This window comes from Microplitis demolitor, chromosome 5 (assembly GCF_026212275.2).
Source record: "Microplitis demolitor isolate Queensland-Clemson2020A chromosome 5, iyMicDemo2.1a, whole genome shotgun sequence".
NCBI lineage: Eukaryota > Metazoa > Arthropoda > Insecta > Hymenoptera > Braconidae > Microplitis > Microplitis demolitor.
Genome location: NC_068549.1, coordinates 21,661,784 through 21,679,124, shown reverse-complemented (window position 1 = coordinate 21,679,124; position 17,341 = coordinate 21,661,784). Strand labels below are relative to the sequence as shown.

At 26.1% G+C, this 17,341-nt stretch overlaps 1 protein-coding gene across 1 annotated transcript in view; it reads right to left on the bottom strand.

Annotated features, from left to right (window-relative positions):
* The window catches only part of LOC103579347 (tachykinin-like peptides receptor 99D), a 128,572-nt gene extending 111,418 nt beyond the window's left edge, over positions 1-17,154 (bottom strand). Inside the window, exons 1-2 of the mRNA XM_053739163.1 lie at positions 16,751-17,154; positions 16,408-16,680 (exon numbers count right to left, since the gene is read on the bottom strand). The gene's annotated coding sequence lies outside the window, so the exon portion shown is untranslated. The remainder of the gene's footprint in view (positions 1-16,407; positions 16,681-16,750) is intronic.
* Positions 17,155-17,341: the final 187 nt, after the last annotated feature.

Sequence of the window (17,341 nt, the reverse complement as noted above, 5' to 3'; positions counted from 1 at the left end):
ATTTATTTAATATTTAATACACTCGACTAATTATTTTGTTTTATCAATATTAATTATGTATTAAAAATACTGAAAACATTTTAATGTTATTTTCATTTACTCTTTTATAATTTACCGCTCTGTTTTGTAACTTACGTGGTGTGTCACCTATTATCAAGTATTTTAACTTGCCGTTCAACTAGTATTTTTGTGTTACACAGTTGGTCTCATAAATAGTTGGTAAACCAATTACTAAATTACAAGTATCATCGAAGTCAATAATAAATAAATATAATATTGGAGCAGGTTTGTAAAATTAAACTAATAATTAATTATTTATTTAATATTAGAGTAGACTTATACAATTGAAGTTATTAATTATTCATTTGCGCAATTTTTATAAATTTATATTTTGCGTCTACATTGAGACTCAAAATAACTTAGCCTAAGAAATTTGATGAAAATTTTAATTAATATTTATTATTAAACATCATTTTATAATTAAAGATGTTTTTCTAATTTTTTTTTTTTTTTTTTTTTTTTTTTTTTTCCAAATATTAAAATTTTTTTTATTTTTCAGTTTTGAAAACAATATTTTTATACCACTTATCAAAATGGAGCTCAACTCTATAATGTTTCACCAATCGGATGTGATTCTTTCATCTAATCTCCAACATTATTTGTCCTTCATTTATATGTAAGTATATTACCATTAATTATTAGTACTGCTATTAATAATTTTTACATCATTTTATTTTTTAATTATAAATGTGTAAGTATTTATGATCTTGGCGATTCTTGGAGTAGTTCAAATGTTATTATAGAAGTCACAGTTTATTGAATTGTTAATTATTTCAAGCTGAAATTTATATTTATAATTTTACTAGCCGACCTGATAATAACAGATACAACAAAAAAAGAATTAGCGAAATCGGCCCAGCCGTTTACGCCCGATGCTGTAAACGAGGGAAATCAGGATTTATTTGCATATATAAAGATATGCATTAAGAATATTCAAACTTATGTTTGCGTATTGTTTGATTGCGATTTTTATGTATGGAAAGCGCCCAATTTTAAGTAATAAATAAAAATTTCTCTTTAAAATTACATCGTTTTTAATTTTATGATCGGAACGTTTTAATTCCGTTTTAGGCATCGTGGGAACTGATTAATTATTTTATTGTTATTAATTTCAGATTTTTTTATTTATTCGAACACCTTTTTAAGATGAATTTTCCCAGTGACAACAAGGAAAAGTTCAGCAAAATTATTAATTGGAGTTTATTGGTAAGTAGCTAGTTTTGCAAACAGTAAAAAAATTATCATTAATAATTTTTTTTTTTTTTTTGCACATAGTAAAATTAAATATTTAAATCAAATTCTATTAGAAATAATTAATTCCCAAGTAACATACACCCAACTTTAAGATGTCTTTAAAAGGATAAAGCAAATTTTCTTTTGTCTCAAAGTCACCTTTTTCGGTGTAAATACAACATGCAAATGTTAGTCCCGGAGCGAAAATTTGTGTTGTTTTTCCTGTCTTATGTCAATTAAAAAGTCGTTTAGATGACTTATTAGCTACTATTTGTAATTTTTCACTTTTTGTCGTCATTTGTGTCAAGTCTTTTAAGTAGATATTTTTTCGGTGACATAAATTTCTGATCGTTTTGTCAACATGTTGGTGCCTTATCGATGTAGCACAAAATTGCCTAAAAACTGATTCCTGATAGCCAGAGTTACTGACGAGAAAGTTGGTGTAAATGAGTTGCGAACAACTTGACGACGAGTTGTCGACAACTTTCAGCTTTTGTAACTGTATTGACTACAAGTTGTCGACAAGTCTCTTGGAAAGTTGCGATCAATTTATGGAAAGGCCAACTTGGCGGCAGGTCGCCACCCTGGCTATCAGGGATATCTTATAGATGTCACAAAGGCAAGTGTGACACTTGGGTTATTATCAGTCGATAAATTAGGTGATACAACCTATTATTTCTAAAATCTAATCCAAGGAAATATTTATTTATTAAAATATTTATTAGATGCATAGTAATCAGGCTGACGAAAACATTTTAATTCCTTTCTTTTATAAATAATTATTATATAATAATTATTTATAACAATTATTTTTACATAATAATTATTTATAATAAAATAAATATTATTTTCTACGTTGATCACTTAACTTAAATTGTGGTAAACGGATTATTTGCTTAAATATATTAACTTAAATTATTATTTTAAGTAAAAAATAAATTGATGCTGTATGGACGTCAATTAATTTTTTTTTTCTTTTCATTTCAGGTTTTATCAATCATTAACTCAATAATGCCGAGACCACTGCTTGTATCAGATGAGGACTCAATAGCTGTTATAAAAAGATATATGAGCTACTTCTGTTCAGATACCTTGCCAGCATACTCTGCTGAGGTATGGTCGAAAATGTCCAAGGAACCAGAATTTGTGGGTAAATGGAATACTGCAGCAGTTAGGACCAACATAAAAGACAATCGTAGGGGGATTTTGACTAGAGCAAGAAAAGAATGTGGATATTTTTCCCAAATAATTAAGAAAAAATTCACTTATAGTAATAATGATGATGATGACAATGACAGCAATGATAATAATGATAATGATGACAGTGATGATAATAGCGATAAGGATTATTTTAATAAACTATATGCTAAAGAGCGGGATGATGTTCCATGTTTTCATGTTGAAATTGCTAGAGGTGTTTGGGAATGTATGTATAAAAAAGACAATAGTTGTAAAAATCCTAGGTTACAGCCGAAAGTGTGGACTGACACTATTGCCTTTGAATTATGGCATCAGTTTGAACTACCGTGTGCCTTTGTATTTAAAAAAGGCACAATTCATGAAAATGGAAATTATTATGCGACATTTATTGGCAAGTGCAAAAGTAAAGTGTGCAATAATCCTATTTTTGGTTACATCGAAAACAATCCTGGGGACAAAGGTTCTGTTTTTATTAATTTTCGATGCCGGGATACTCGTTTTGAAGTTCATGATGAAGTTACAAGGCCACTGCAAGCCGAGCGAAGAAAAATGTTTAAAACTATGATCGATGCAAATGGAGTTAAGGGAACTATTTTGGAGCAAGCTAAAGATCTGTTAAAACCAGGTAGTACTCAATGTCCTGTTCTATTCAATTCTAATGTTTTATATCAAGTAAAGAAAGAATCTAAGGAAGAAAAGTTGAATGTCAAGCCAGAAGATCGGAGAGATTTGATTAAAGCTATTTATCGTATCAACGAGGACGATAATCCTGCTCATCAAAATTTTATAAAAGTTGTAATTGATACGCCTTTTTCAGTATTTTATGTTTCACCGCAACAAATCCATTGTTATAACGAATACAGGCGTCTTCACAGACACTATTCTTCTGTTTGTATTGATGCTACAGGAGGTCTTGCAAAAAAATTTCTAGACAGCAAAAATAAAACTACGAGTAGTATTTTTTTATACCAAATCGTAATTAATTTTAGTAATACTTCACAATCTGTTTATCAAATTTTATCGGAAATTCATGACACTAAGACCATCAAATTTGGACTAGAAAACTGGCTTAGTAAAGTTTCGCCTCCGACAGAAGTAGTCTGTGATGGATCTCGTGTCCTTTTAAATGCCTCCTGTTTAGCTTGCAATAATTTTTCTTTATTTGATTACGTTAATAGGTGTTTTCAACATGTCAAAAACGGTGCTTCACTTGACTCTGTAAAAACTTTTATCAGATTGGATACGGCTCATTTTATTCATGCTATAAGTGGCTGGAAATGTTGGAAATCGGTTATTCATCCAAGAATTAAATCATTTTACTTATACAGTGTTGCATTATTGATGGATTGTAATAATTTAAAAGATTTTGAAAGAATCCTTGTATTAATTTTGATTGTCTGTGGCACCGAATATGATGATTCTATTGTTGATTTTGATGGCGAAATGATAACTACAAAAGCAGCAAGGTCAGAGTTGGAAAAATTGATTGCCAAAAATGAATCTCAAGACTTTATTAATAATATTGAAGACAAAATTAAAACTATGGAGTTTGATCAAGAAAAAAATGAAACTTTACGCCGAGAGACCAATACTGATTTATTAGAAAAAGACACTACTATTTCAAGTTGGATAAATAATCTTGTCGCTTTTTCATTGAATGTTCATTCTGATGGTAGTAATGATATTAATAATTTAAACACTTTTTATGTACCTCTATTTAAAGATTCATTACTTAAAGAAGTGAGAGAGTTTCCGCTATGGACGAAAGTTTGTATTCATTACACGAGTTTACGAGCAACTTCTGCGTACATAGAGCAAGCGTTTAAAGAATTGAAAGAGTTATTAGGTAAAATGATTTCTCTCCCTGCACGTGTTGATTACTTAGTTAAAGCTCATCTTAAACTTATTGATGGTGGTGTCAAAATTTTTGAACGCGAATTGTTAAAATTCGTTAAGAATTACCATGCTAATAAGCAAAAAAATGATAAAATAAATAGTAATCCTGAAGACGAATTATGCAAAGAAGATTGCGAACCTAACGATAATTTACTCAATGAAAATTGGAATGGACAAGGATATGATATGAAGCACAACGACTGTGATTGGTTAGATTCAGATTGTCATTTATTCAATGAAGATATTCCCACCAATTTTAATACTGAGTCATTTAATTCTTCTGAAATTGATAATAATAACGTTTTAGATAATATTGATTGTAGCGCAAATGAAAATAACGAAAATTTATATCAGCCGAATTTAAATAATTTAGTTAATCTTGATCACAGTTATTGTTCCGATAATAATTCACCATTGAATGAAAACAGTTTCGATGCCGCTGTGGAAAAAAATTTAAGAATGATTAAAAAGGAAGGTAAATACTTCAAAAGTTTTCCCGAAATCAATTTAATAAACAATTTGGCGCCTTCAAACAAAAAAGAAGAATTTTTATTACAAAATGGTAATAAAAGCGGACCTGTCTTTTTTCAAAATGAATCCTGGTTTGCTTTCAATACGTGCCCATTCGACAGTATTGTTCAGTTGATTTTCTATGGATGTTTACAAAATGAAGAATTTAATAATTTTGTTAGCAATTCTTCAAATTCCACTTTTAATTTTGTTACCGATTTTATGTCAACAGGATTAAAAAAAGATATCTATGTTAAACGATTTTCTATTTTACATCCTATCTATCAAGACACTGAATGCACACAAAATCAAATGAATATTGCCAATCGTAAAACTAAAAACGTAAATCGTTGTATTAATTGTGTAGATAACGTGAATAGTTTGTGGATTAAATTATTTACAAGTGAACCAAGTGCATTCGAAAATAATTCATGTTCATCATTCGGCTGCCAAGATTATCAACGTAATATACCGGTTTTGACTGCAAATTATAATTTAATCATGGAAAAAGGGTTTAAATGTTTGCAAGAAGCATTACATTTTAAAAGCATAGCTTATAATAAATTTTGCACAAGCTGCCAAAAAAAACAAACAACCTGTAAAACGACACTTAATCGATATATTTACATTGAATTAGACGTAAAATCGGTAAATGAAAAAGATGGAACTTCATGTAAACTTGGTGAATTACCGAAGTGTTTGGATTTAAATGAAACACATTCATCAAAAAAATTTAGTTATCGGTTGGTACATCTTTATTACATCTGAAATACAAATGATTTGTTTCTATATGATTTTTTTTTTAATTATAGCTTGACAGGGGTTATTGGTTATAACTCTTTTCACTACATCACATATTGTAGAAACTTGACAGGAAATTGGCGATTCTACAATGACCAACTAGAAAAGTCTAAATTTATTAGTGAACGCACGAAAATTGTACCTCATGGGATTTTTTACACTTTATTCTCACTGTAAAAAAGAAAAATATATTTATATATTTCAGGTAATTTCTTCAAATTTCTATAATTTTCTTTTATTTGTTCGATCAATTATATTATAAGAGAAATTTTTATTGTAACACTAAAAATAATTTTTTGTTTCGGTTCACAATAAAAATTATAAATAACTATTAACAAAGTCAGCTCATATTGAATTTTGAAAACAATATAAAAACTAATAAGTGTATTAAATTTTATTTTTTTCTGTTTAAAGTTTCTATGACTAAAAAATATTTCATAACGACAAATTAAATTCAGCTCTTTTTTATAGTACACATTTAAATCATAATTACCACTCTAATATAAATTTTCTAATAACAAATTTATGCTTCAAACATTTCATTTTTTTAATTTCAAAAGTTAAAAATCCTCGGAATCGATATGTTCAAACTATTTGATATTGGTATTAAAATAATACGGTTAATTAAGTTTTGAAACTTGTTTTATCACAAATAAACCATAAAAAAATAAATTTTTTACTTTTGTTTATAAGGTAAGAGACCTAATACTCAATTAGGGAACTAGTACCCGATCACTCCATATATTTGTATATCTATATTTACTAAATTGTTCTAAATATAGATATACAAATACATGAGTGATCGGGTACTAGTTCCCTGATCGAGTATTAGGTCTCTTATCTTAGTTTAAGCCTTTTTTAAAATAAATCAATGTTTTTTTTTTCTATAATTTATTTGTCATAAAGTAGGTTACCAATTTTTAGATAACTGCTAACTCCAAAAAAAAACTTATATTAATTAAAGTATTTGATTCATACTTTGTTCGCTACCATTTAAATGAAATCTTTCTTTTAAAATTCTATTTCAATTAATAAACATATAGTCGAATTAAACTCGTTTATATTAATGGTTGCTACTTTTTTCTTCTTCTTTTCTTTTTTTTACTACATTCGTTTTAATCCAAGAACTACGTGACTATTCTTAGTATTAGGATAAAAATTAGTCTTAAATTATCATAATCTTTAAGTGTCAATCATGTAATTGAATTATTAAAGATTTTATTTTCTCTTTTTTTGCAGCTTTAGCAAGTATTTAAAAAAATGCAATAAGTGGATACAAGTGATATTGGAAATCTCTATACTTCGATTATTATTAATATTTTTGCTCAATTACATTTATGAAAACTTAGTGTTAAGGTTGTTGCCAAAAGTAATAAAAAGTCATTAAGTGTAAAATCTATTTAAGTTTTACGATTATAAAATAAATAAAATTATTATTATCATTATTATATTATGACGTAATTTTAAAATGTTTTATACTACAAGATTAATATGTTAAACAGAAAAAATAAATGTTTTATAATGTTAAACAAATAAATAAATAATTTCATTTTTTTAAATAATGAGTAAGTTTTTTAAACAGTTAATAAATAGAAATACTAAATCTCTTTTTTTTTTATTCATAAATTTGATTCATTTTAGACATCAACAAAATCGTTAAATTATTATATTTACAGGAAGCCGTAGGTCTTTGTTAATCATTTTTTTTATACAATCAAAATTATTTTTTAAGTTAAATATTACTGTTTTTGTCGTTATTTAAATAATCTATATCATGATTGTTTTTTAATTTAAATAATAATTGTTGTACAGTTAATTTGTCATGCATAAACGACGAACATCGTTTGTAGATAATAGAGGTATAGAGAACGATCCAGAGGAGATAGTATTATCTGAGCCTTCGAAGTGAAAGAAAAAACTGTCTTTTATTAGGACTAAAATAATTCAATATTTTACAGAATGATTTGTGCCAACTATTCTGTAATGTTAGAAGAAATCAAAAGTAAGATAAGACTCAATTATGAGGTACTTTTATCGGATTAGTAAAAAACAACAAGAGCCAACTATGAAACTGATGTTACTTTATTACAAATTACATTTATAATACAAAAAAAGTATATTACGGTTAGTTAAGTAGCTGATGATATGAATATAATATTTGGAAATGCTGTAAAATACAATGTTAATTTCTAACGTTTATGCAAGGTAATTGATTTATTATTAAATATAAATTAATATTACAAATTTTTATTAACTAATATATTTTCATTTTATACTCCGTTATTTGGTATACTGTTGGAACTGCAAAGAATAATATAAGGAAAAAGTTCAAGAGTTTTTAGATTTTGACGTAAATTTAGATTCAGATTATGGATCAGAATTAAAATCTCAAAATTAATTAGTATAATGAAAATTTTAGACTCAAGAAAAATACAATAAAATGAATAGTTGAAAAAATGTTTACTTGCATTAGTTAAGTGTTAACATTTATGAAAAAACCATAGATGTAAATATATATCCCGATTATTTTATCATGCACAAGCTGCTAATACAACAATCAAATGATAAATATCACCTGCTATAAATTATGTTAGTAAGTGTTAATTTAAAATTATATGCATATATAAATCTTATCGATCTAATCAATAAAGAACATTAAACTGTATTAGCTTTTGCTTTTATTCGTTTTTTATGCTGATACATTTCTGTTTTATTCTGGTTTGAATCTGGGAAAATAATCATATAAAAGTAACGACCACGTGGTAACCATAACCTATGCAGCGGATAATTTGATCATAAGTAAAAAAATAATTTGTATTAAAAAAAAAAAAAAAACACATCATTTTGATCATAATAAGTAAAAGATTTTTGCATTAATTATGTCAGTTAGAAAAAAAGACCTTCATTGATATTTTAATTTATTATCTAGCTGTCAATCAACTACTAAGAATTTCATTCAGGGTTTTTAATTACTAACATTCCTTTCTGATACTAAGTTGATTTTTAATAATTTTGAATACTTCTTGTTTAAAATTATGCATTAAAGTTTACATGAATAAACTGTTTAAGTTATAGGCGTCGTTACACTCCTGTCTAACATTTAATGTATTAATTAATTTTCATTGCACAAGTGCATGACTCAATATTTGAAAATTTCAATTAAAATAATTTTTTTATAAAAGTTTCAATAACAATAGGTACAATATCTATATAAATAGCTAAATTTTGAATTGGAAAAATATTTCATTTATTACTAAGTAAACCACGTGGCTACCATAACCAATGCGATTTCGTATTTAATTATTTAAAATTAAATAATTTCAGATTGAAATACTTGATAATTAATTAGACTATTGTGAATAAAATATTTTTACATAAATTATTTTTTTTTAAAGAATTGTGCATTCTTTGATATTTTAATGTTTCCATTGTTATCTAGTGTCTTACATTATTAAAGATAAATTAATTTTATTAATAATTAAAAATCTAATTCTTTGGAGTCGCTCGTTATTCTTACCTGGAAATTTAACTATGTAGAGCACCTATGTATATGTAAAATATATATTATAGGGGGTCTTTTGAGTGGGCTTTTGTAAATAATTTAGGTTTTTTCATTGTTATTTGTACTTCATAAAACTTCAAATACATTTTTAATGAACTGATCCACTTTCTATAAATGCAGTAAAGGTAAAAAAGATATTTTTAATTGAAAAAAAAAAAAATAAATAAATGTTTAGACCTATAAAACTATGTTATTCAAGAAATTACAACTAGTCGAATCACCTCGATATTTCGAAACCATCATGTCTTTTTGAAAAGTAAGCCATTGTAAATATTAAATTCATAGTGAATAGACCAATATAAAAAAGCATAGAATCAGTACAAACATTTGTTTATTTCAAATTTTAACGAAAAAAAAAAGATGTCAAACATAAAATTTTGTTGAAATTGATGTGGCTAAGGTGGTAACGTAAAGGAGAATTAGAAAAATAATCAATGATAGTTAGAATTTAAGTAACTAAACTTAATTTTTTTGATCAATTATTGTCGTTAGCCGCATACTAATTACTATTTATATTGCTTATCATTTTTCAATAGATAATAATCAAGTAATATAGCTGAGGATCAATGACGAAGAAACTATAAAAATTGATTATACTAAAGTCTTAAAATTTAATAACTATCACCAACACAATATGATTTGATCATCAATGACATTTTTTATACCAATAGATTTAATTTTGACGTCACGCATAATATAAAATGTGGACATTTTCATCATCTAAAATATAAGTAAATATTATTATTATAACAATAGAATGTAAATTGATATAAATTTGTATCGATAATAAATTGCAAAAAACCATTATAAGAAACCATATTATATGAATATATACATATATTTTTTTTACTGATTTACTCTAAAACAATAACATATAGTTTTAATCTTGTCCAAAAAATGTCAAATAGTTTGCACCAGTTATTGGGTGTCTTTTGTGTTTTATTTAAAGCTGTGATTCTTGTCATATTAATTGATACATAACAATGAATGAATTGGGTAGTAATTAAAAAACAAGCAAATTTAAGAAAATTTTTTCCATTAACTGTTGAAAAAATTACTATTTTTCTCAGTATAAAATTAATTAACGAAATATTGCATTTATTAAGAGTAAAAATTTTCATAAACTTAATAGATTTATTTTAGATTTTCCTAAATTTTTAGAATAATTTTACATAATTACTTTTTTTTTCTCAAGACATAACTAGAAGTGACAGACATCTAATGGTTTCTAGTTACACTAATTAAGTTAAAAAAAAAGGAATAAATGAGACATTAAAGTTATAATGACAATATGTATACTTAAAAGATTTAAAAACTTATTAAGAAACTACTTCAGTCAACCGTACACTAATAGACGACTATCAAATATGAATAGAAATCTACATATCACTCTTAAATAGAAATCTAACGATTTCTATTGTCTTTGATATCATCATTCTACATATTAATCCGAAGTTTGCTCGCTTGGAGTAACTCATCGGCTTCGGAGACAGTCAAATAGTTTTTACTATCAAGGAAGTCCCAGTAAAAGCGTTGCACCTGTAAAATATAAATCATAAGCCTACTATTTAAATGATTTAATTAAATTGTGTCTGAAAATAGCCGATATCTAATAATTTTCACACACACACACACGCACACACACACACGCGCGCGCGCACTTATATATATATATATACACACACACACATATATATATATATATATATATATATATATATATATTACATACCTAGGCCAGTAAAATACAAAAAGTCTCAGATCACAAGTTTGTCAGCCTCAGCTTCGCCTCAGCCAACAATTACAATGATCTGAGACTTTTTTTATCTTACTGGTATAGACATGTAATAAACAATTTTTTTTCTTTTTGAATAAATAAATTATAATAAAGAAAAAAATTTATGAAATGGATACATGTCAAAATTGAATATTTATAAGTTGAATTAAAAAATAAATTTTTTCTTGATATAATTTACTTGCTAAAACAAATATGATTATCATTAGATTGTAAATGTCAGGTTCATAAACAATTTAAAATTTACCTTGTTGAAATGCAACTATGTTTACGTATGCCTCAAAGTCATTGGATCCCATGGATGATTAAAGTAATTTGACGAGTCCTCGTATTTTGCCATGATGGATGGAAAAACTAACTTGGTTATTGTAATTCTGAATCAAACTTAAAACAAAATTCTTTTATTAACAAAAAATATGATTCGTATTTACTACTCAGCAATAGAAACAAATAAACATAATAATTTTGTTGTTTTTTCAGAAAAAATTTATAAAAAACTTTTAATAAAAACGTATACATCTAGATATTCCAAAAAACAACTTTTTCTTTAAATAATTCATTTTCCAAAATATCCAAAAATGGTCGAGGCCTATGAATTTCAATGTCATACTACTCAGTAATAAAAACTGACAGTTATATAATGATTTTTGATCTGTTTTTACGAATTATTTATGAAAAAAATTATAAATACTTAACTGAAAATTTGGAAAACTAAAGGCATTTTTTTTTAACTATTATTTTTTTGATGAAACATCTGGAAATTATTGACGGTCCGAACTCTAATATCATATGATTATTTAATAACGTATTTTATTCATGTTTTTCATTTAATAAATTATTCATTTCACTCACCAATTATTTATGTACATTTAATGGATTTTACTGCTCTTTCAAGAAAACGAGAATGAATATAGAATACATGACGAGGCTAAGCATCATTTCCTAAAGGTCGTCTCAAAAATAAAAGTATTTAATGGTAAGCAATTACCGATTTTGACAAATCATCATAAATAATGAAGACATGTTTGCCGTTGTCACAAAAAAAAAGTTCTGCCATGGCACATGGCAAAAAAGTGTAAGAAAAGAGCAGCATCAGACACGGTATCGAATACGATGATAGAATAGTTAATAGCAGTGCCGTCACTATTTTCACGATCCAAGTTACTGTAGATCTCATTTGACCGATAGCAATGTAGATACAGAACTTTTTCTTCTCCGCACCAGCATAATCGAAACGCTCTTAATTAATAATAGTCTCAATAGCCAAAAAACTCTTTCCGATCGGTCCATCATCAACGATCAACTTATATTATCTACTGTACCAATTATCACCAGTGACTCAGTGAGTCTACATCCCGGATTCCAGTTTGCATAGCCTCTCTAGTCAACTCTGTATAGAAAAAATAATCGATATAATAATATAATCATAAAATATAACTGTTACCCTGATCAACAAAAATAATTTGGAATGATTCAAAACAATTTGAATCGACTAATATATAGATATACACTCAACATCAAGCAAATCATTTTTCTTAATCAGGGTACTGATCAAAAAATTTTCAGAGTTCAAAAACTTATTGATAATAATACTAATAATTAATGGTAATATACTTACATATAAATGAAGGACAAATAATGTTGGAGATTAGATGAAAGAATCACATCCGATTGGTGAAACATTATAGAGTTGAGCTCCATTTTGATAAGTGGTATAAAAATATTGTTTTCAAAACTGAAAAATAAAAAAAATTTTAATATTTGGAAAAAAAAAAAAAAAAAAAAAAAAAAAAAAATTAGAAAAACATCTTTAATTATAAAATGATGTTTAATAATAAATATTAATTAAAATTTTCATCAAATTTCTTAGGCTAAGTTATTTTGAGTCTCAATGTAGACGCAAAATATAAATTTATAAAAATTGCGCAAATGAATAATTAATAACTTCAATTGTATAAGTCTACTCTAATATTAAATAAATAATTAATTATTAGTTTAATTTTACAAACCTGCTCCAATATTATATTTATTTATTATTGACTTCGATGATACTTGTAATTTAGTAATTGGTTTACCAACTATTTATGAGACCAACTGTGTAACACAAAAATACTAGTTGAACGGCAAGTTAAAATACTTGATAATAGGTGACACACCACGTAAGTTACAAAACAGAGCGGTAAATTATAAAAGAGTAAATGAAAATAACATTAAAATGTTTTCAGTATTTTTAATACATAATTAATATTGATAAAACAAAATAATTAGTCGAGTGTATTAAATATTAAATAAATAAAGATAATAATAATAATATTAAAAGTGGTTTTCTAAGATTCTTTGAGGACTCTTTCGTTTCATATTTTATTGTGGCTTATTGACATTTCTCTCCGATAAATACCTGGATACTCTTACGATGTGCTAGATGATCAACAGGATTTGATAATTACTTGATAAGATTACTAATTTAATTAAAACATAAATAATAATGAAAACAATAAAAAATTTTAAACCTAGAGCAGACACTTGCGCATGCGCACAACTACTATTAGATCAACGGGCATAATTAAAATTTTAATAATTAATTATAAATATAAAAACAAACAAACAAACGCTATTTTTGGTGGGGTATTAACAAACAAATCAAGATAAATGGAAAAAAAATTAAAAAAGATAGAAAATGAGTATAGTCACCGCTAACTTCAAATAAATTTTTAAAAATTTATTTAAAAAAAAATAAAGAACGAACAAATAATTATTTATAGCGAACATTGACGAACAATCGACGAACAAACGAATTGCTAAAAAAAATTTGCCAAAAATCGAATTCCCCCCGCCAACTTAAGGGAGCTGTAGTTGGTATGCTAAAAGTTATATAGATGTTTGCCATCTGTGAGCTCTGCATAATTTATGCAAAACCAAAACAACTTCTCATAAAGTTCAAAGTAAACGCGAATAATCTTAGTATGTTTAAAACACAACAGAACGGTAACTAAGCTATCTTTAACCACATTATTAATTACATGTCATTCTCAGAAAATAGTTTGTTTAATTCATCATAATTTAATTACTTTGTACCTATATATAAATTTACATATATATATATTTTTAAATTTCATTAATTATTCATACTTATTCCTGACTTTGAAATTCAAATAATTTATAAATAATTGAACATTACTTTTTTTATAATTTATTTGAATAAATTTTTAAAAAAATAGTTGTGTATATATTTGAATAAGTAATTTTTCACCATGTAAGTATATATATATATATATATATATATATATATATATATATTTTTCCGTCTTATATTTTTTGTTTTATTTTAAAAAATTTCTTTTTAAGGAAAATTTCTCTTTGAAGCTGCGGTGAAAAATAACATTTCACAAATTTATATAAATAACGACTATTTATTTTCATATTTTGAATAAAATAATATTTATTAAGAGAGGAAAAGTTTAATTTTATTGCCCTTTACCTTTTGACAACCGCGTTTTTTTACAATATTAACAAATAAATATATAAAAATTAAGTAATAGTTGAGAAAACCTTGAACAGAATTCAAACATCTCATTAGTGTTCGTTTCATCGCCTTAAGCCTTTTTCTTCGAATTAATGAACAAACTCGGCAATTGACTGCTAAAGGGAAAGTTACAAAAAAAAAAAAAAAATAGGAAAAAAAATAAGAAAAGATCGATCTTAGTCTTCGACGAGAATTACAAAAGAAAATAATAAAAAATAAAAATAGTTGTTTTAGCAATCAAAAAGTCAAATTTTCTGTTACTTTTTTTGACGTCAGAACTCATTCAATATGTATCGAATTATTAGAAAAATTTTTTGAAGATACTTTGCGACTAAAAATATATACATTTATTATTTTATAAAACGATGGTATTTTTTTTACCGAGGGCAAAATATAATGACTATTTTTTTTGTATATTATAATTATTTTCAATACAAATACTATTTTAAGACTTAAGGTCATTCTTAGACACCTCCCCCACTTTTCAAAAATATTCAATGTCTTTCGAATTTAACGACCGTATTAAAATTTTGACAATTAACTGAAAAAAAGACAACGCAGTTACAGTTTCGCTGAGACATAGATTTTCAAAAATATTATTTACAATTGACATCAATCAGGAGTTAAACGAAATTTTTAATATCAAATTTTTGAAGTTAAAATTTATTAATCAAATTTGTGTTCAACTCCTAATTGATAACAACTGAACTTTTTTTAATCTATATCTCGGTGAAATTTCAACTGTTATTATTTTTTCAATTAATGCTTTAATTTTTTGAAATTAATTAATAAAATTTGAATACTGTATGGCAGTTCTAGATCATTGAATATTTTTAAAAAAGTGCGGGCATTGTCTCAGAATGTCCTTCATAATTTTTTACTAAACTTTTATAGAATAACCGGAGATTTATTACAAGTCAGATAAAGAAATTCAAAGTATCAGCTACTGTAAAGATATTTTGAAATAATTATTCAAAAACCAATGAAAAATGCATACATCTTGTAATTGATAAGAGAATAACTGGATAGACACGTTTGAAATACAAGAAACTATTCTTATTCTCACGTCTTATGTGACGATGATAAAGTGTTTTTTTTTTTTTTTTTTTTTTTATAACATGTTTCAAGAAATATTGACAAAGTCAATATATTGAACATATTTATATATTTTAATTATCTAGGAGCTACACTGAAAAATTCCCATTAAATTTTACTATGGGTGCATTGTAACCCCGGATCTTAAGAAAACTGGCACAAAAGTTACAAGTGTCCCATAGTAAACGTATGCGCATAGGTCCCAATTGTGTCGTCTGCGCATACGTTTACTATGGGATGATTGTAAATTTTATACCAGTTTTCTTATGGTCTGGGGTTACAATGCACCCATAGTAAAATTTAAAGGAAATTTTTCACAATGTACTCTTGCTTGCGAATCAACTCTACGGGGACATTATTTTCTAGCAGAAATCAATACTGCTGATAATAATTGTAACTTTATATTTGAAAATACTCAGTGTATAAACGATTGGGTTGACGAAATATTAAAAGATATTATGTTTGGAAGTAGATATTAATTAATTCAAATTGAATATCAACAGCATCAGGTCATGTTCTTAATAAATTTCAAATTTATCAACCTGTACTACCATAAGCTCATTTTTATTTTAATACCCACTATTTTAAAAATGTTAAACGAAAAGTTTTGAAACGAATAAAATTACATTTTAAAAATAAAAATAAATATAAAAATTTCTCTGCCGATTTAAAGTTCTTATAAATAAAATGGATTAATGTGAACAAAATAATTTAAAAATATTACTGACTCACCATGATGATAAATGTCTCTGGTTGTCTCTTCTCAGCAAACTCCGCCACCAGCAGCATCACTGGATTCAAAATCATCCTGGTCATGATCTCCAACATAATCACTACACTTCACTTTTTATCACAAACTTTAAAATTATCAACACTATTACAATAAATTTATCATCCAAAAGTTTAAATGTCATGGCGCCAACAAGCGAAGCCAATCTCCACCACTTTCACCATAAAATTCAAACTTTATCTGCCTCAATTAATTATGAGACTGAAATTAGCCGACTAAAAATTTTTAAATTTTTTAAAAAATATTTATTAAAAAAAAAAGAAAAATTCGAAAAATTTCACTTACAGTTTTTTTAATTTTCTACACCTGGATTTTTGTTATTTTTTAAATTTAATTGTTAAAAAAAAATCAAAAAATTTTCAACTGTCCGCTAACTTCAGAATCTTAATTAATTAAATTAATCAAATTTTTATTTATTATCACTGATTCTATTTAAAGATTAAATCACTTTAACTGCACGAAGAATCCAACCCGAATTCAAATTTTCAAACATTAACACAACATACAGCTCAGTCCCGTGACAAAAAAAAAATTCATCACTTTTTCTCTCCATCGGCACAAAATAATTATATAAAATAATTATGCTGATACTTAGTGACTTAATTGTCATTAATTCAAACAAAAATAATAAATAAAAACCATTAAAACACAATAAATACTCAGAGCAACATTTTTACGTCCTCAACCAAGTCCGTTCTTTGTCTACTGAATATAAAATGGCGTCGAGAACTTTCCATTAGCGAAGCGCGGGACGAATAGCCGATTGAAGGTACATTTCAATGGCGCTGCAAGCAGCTGTGGCGTCGCGCATTTTTGAATGCACCCTTAATAATTATTCTTATTACTTGCGCAGTAAATTTAAAAATTTTAAAAATA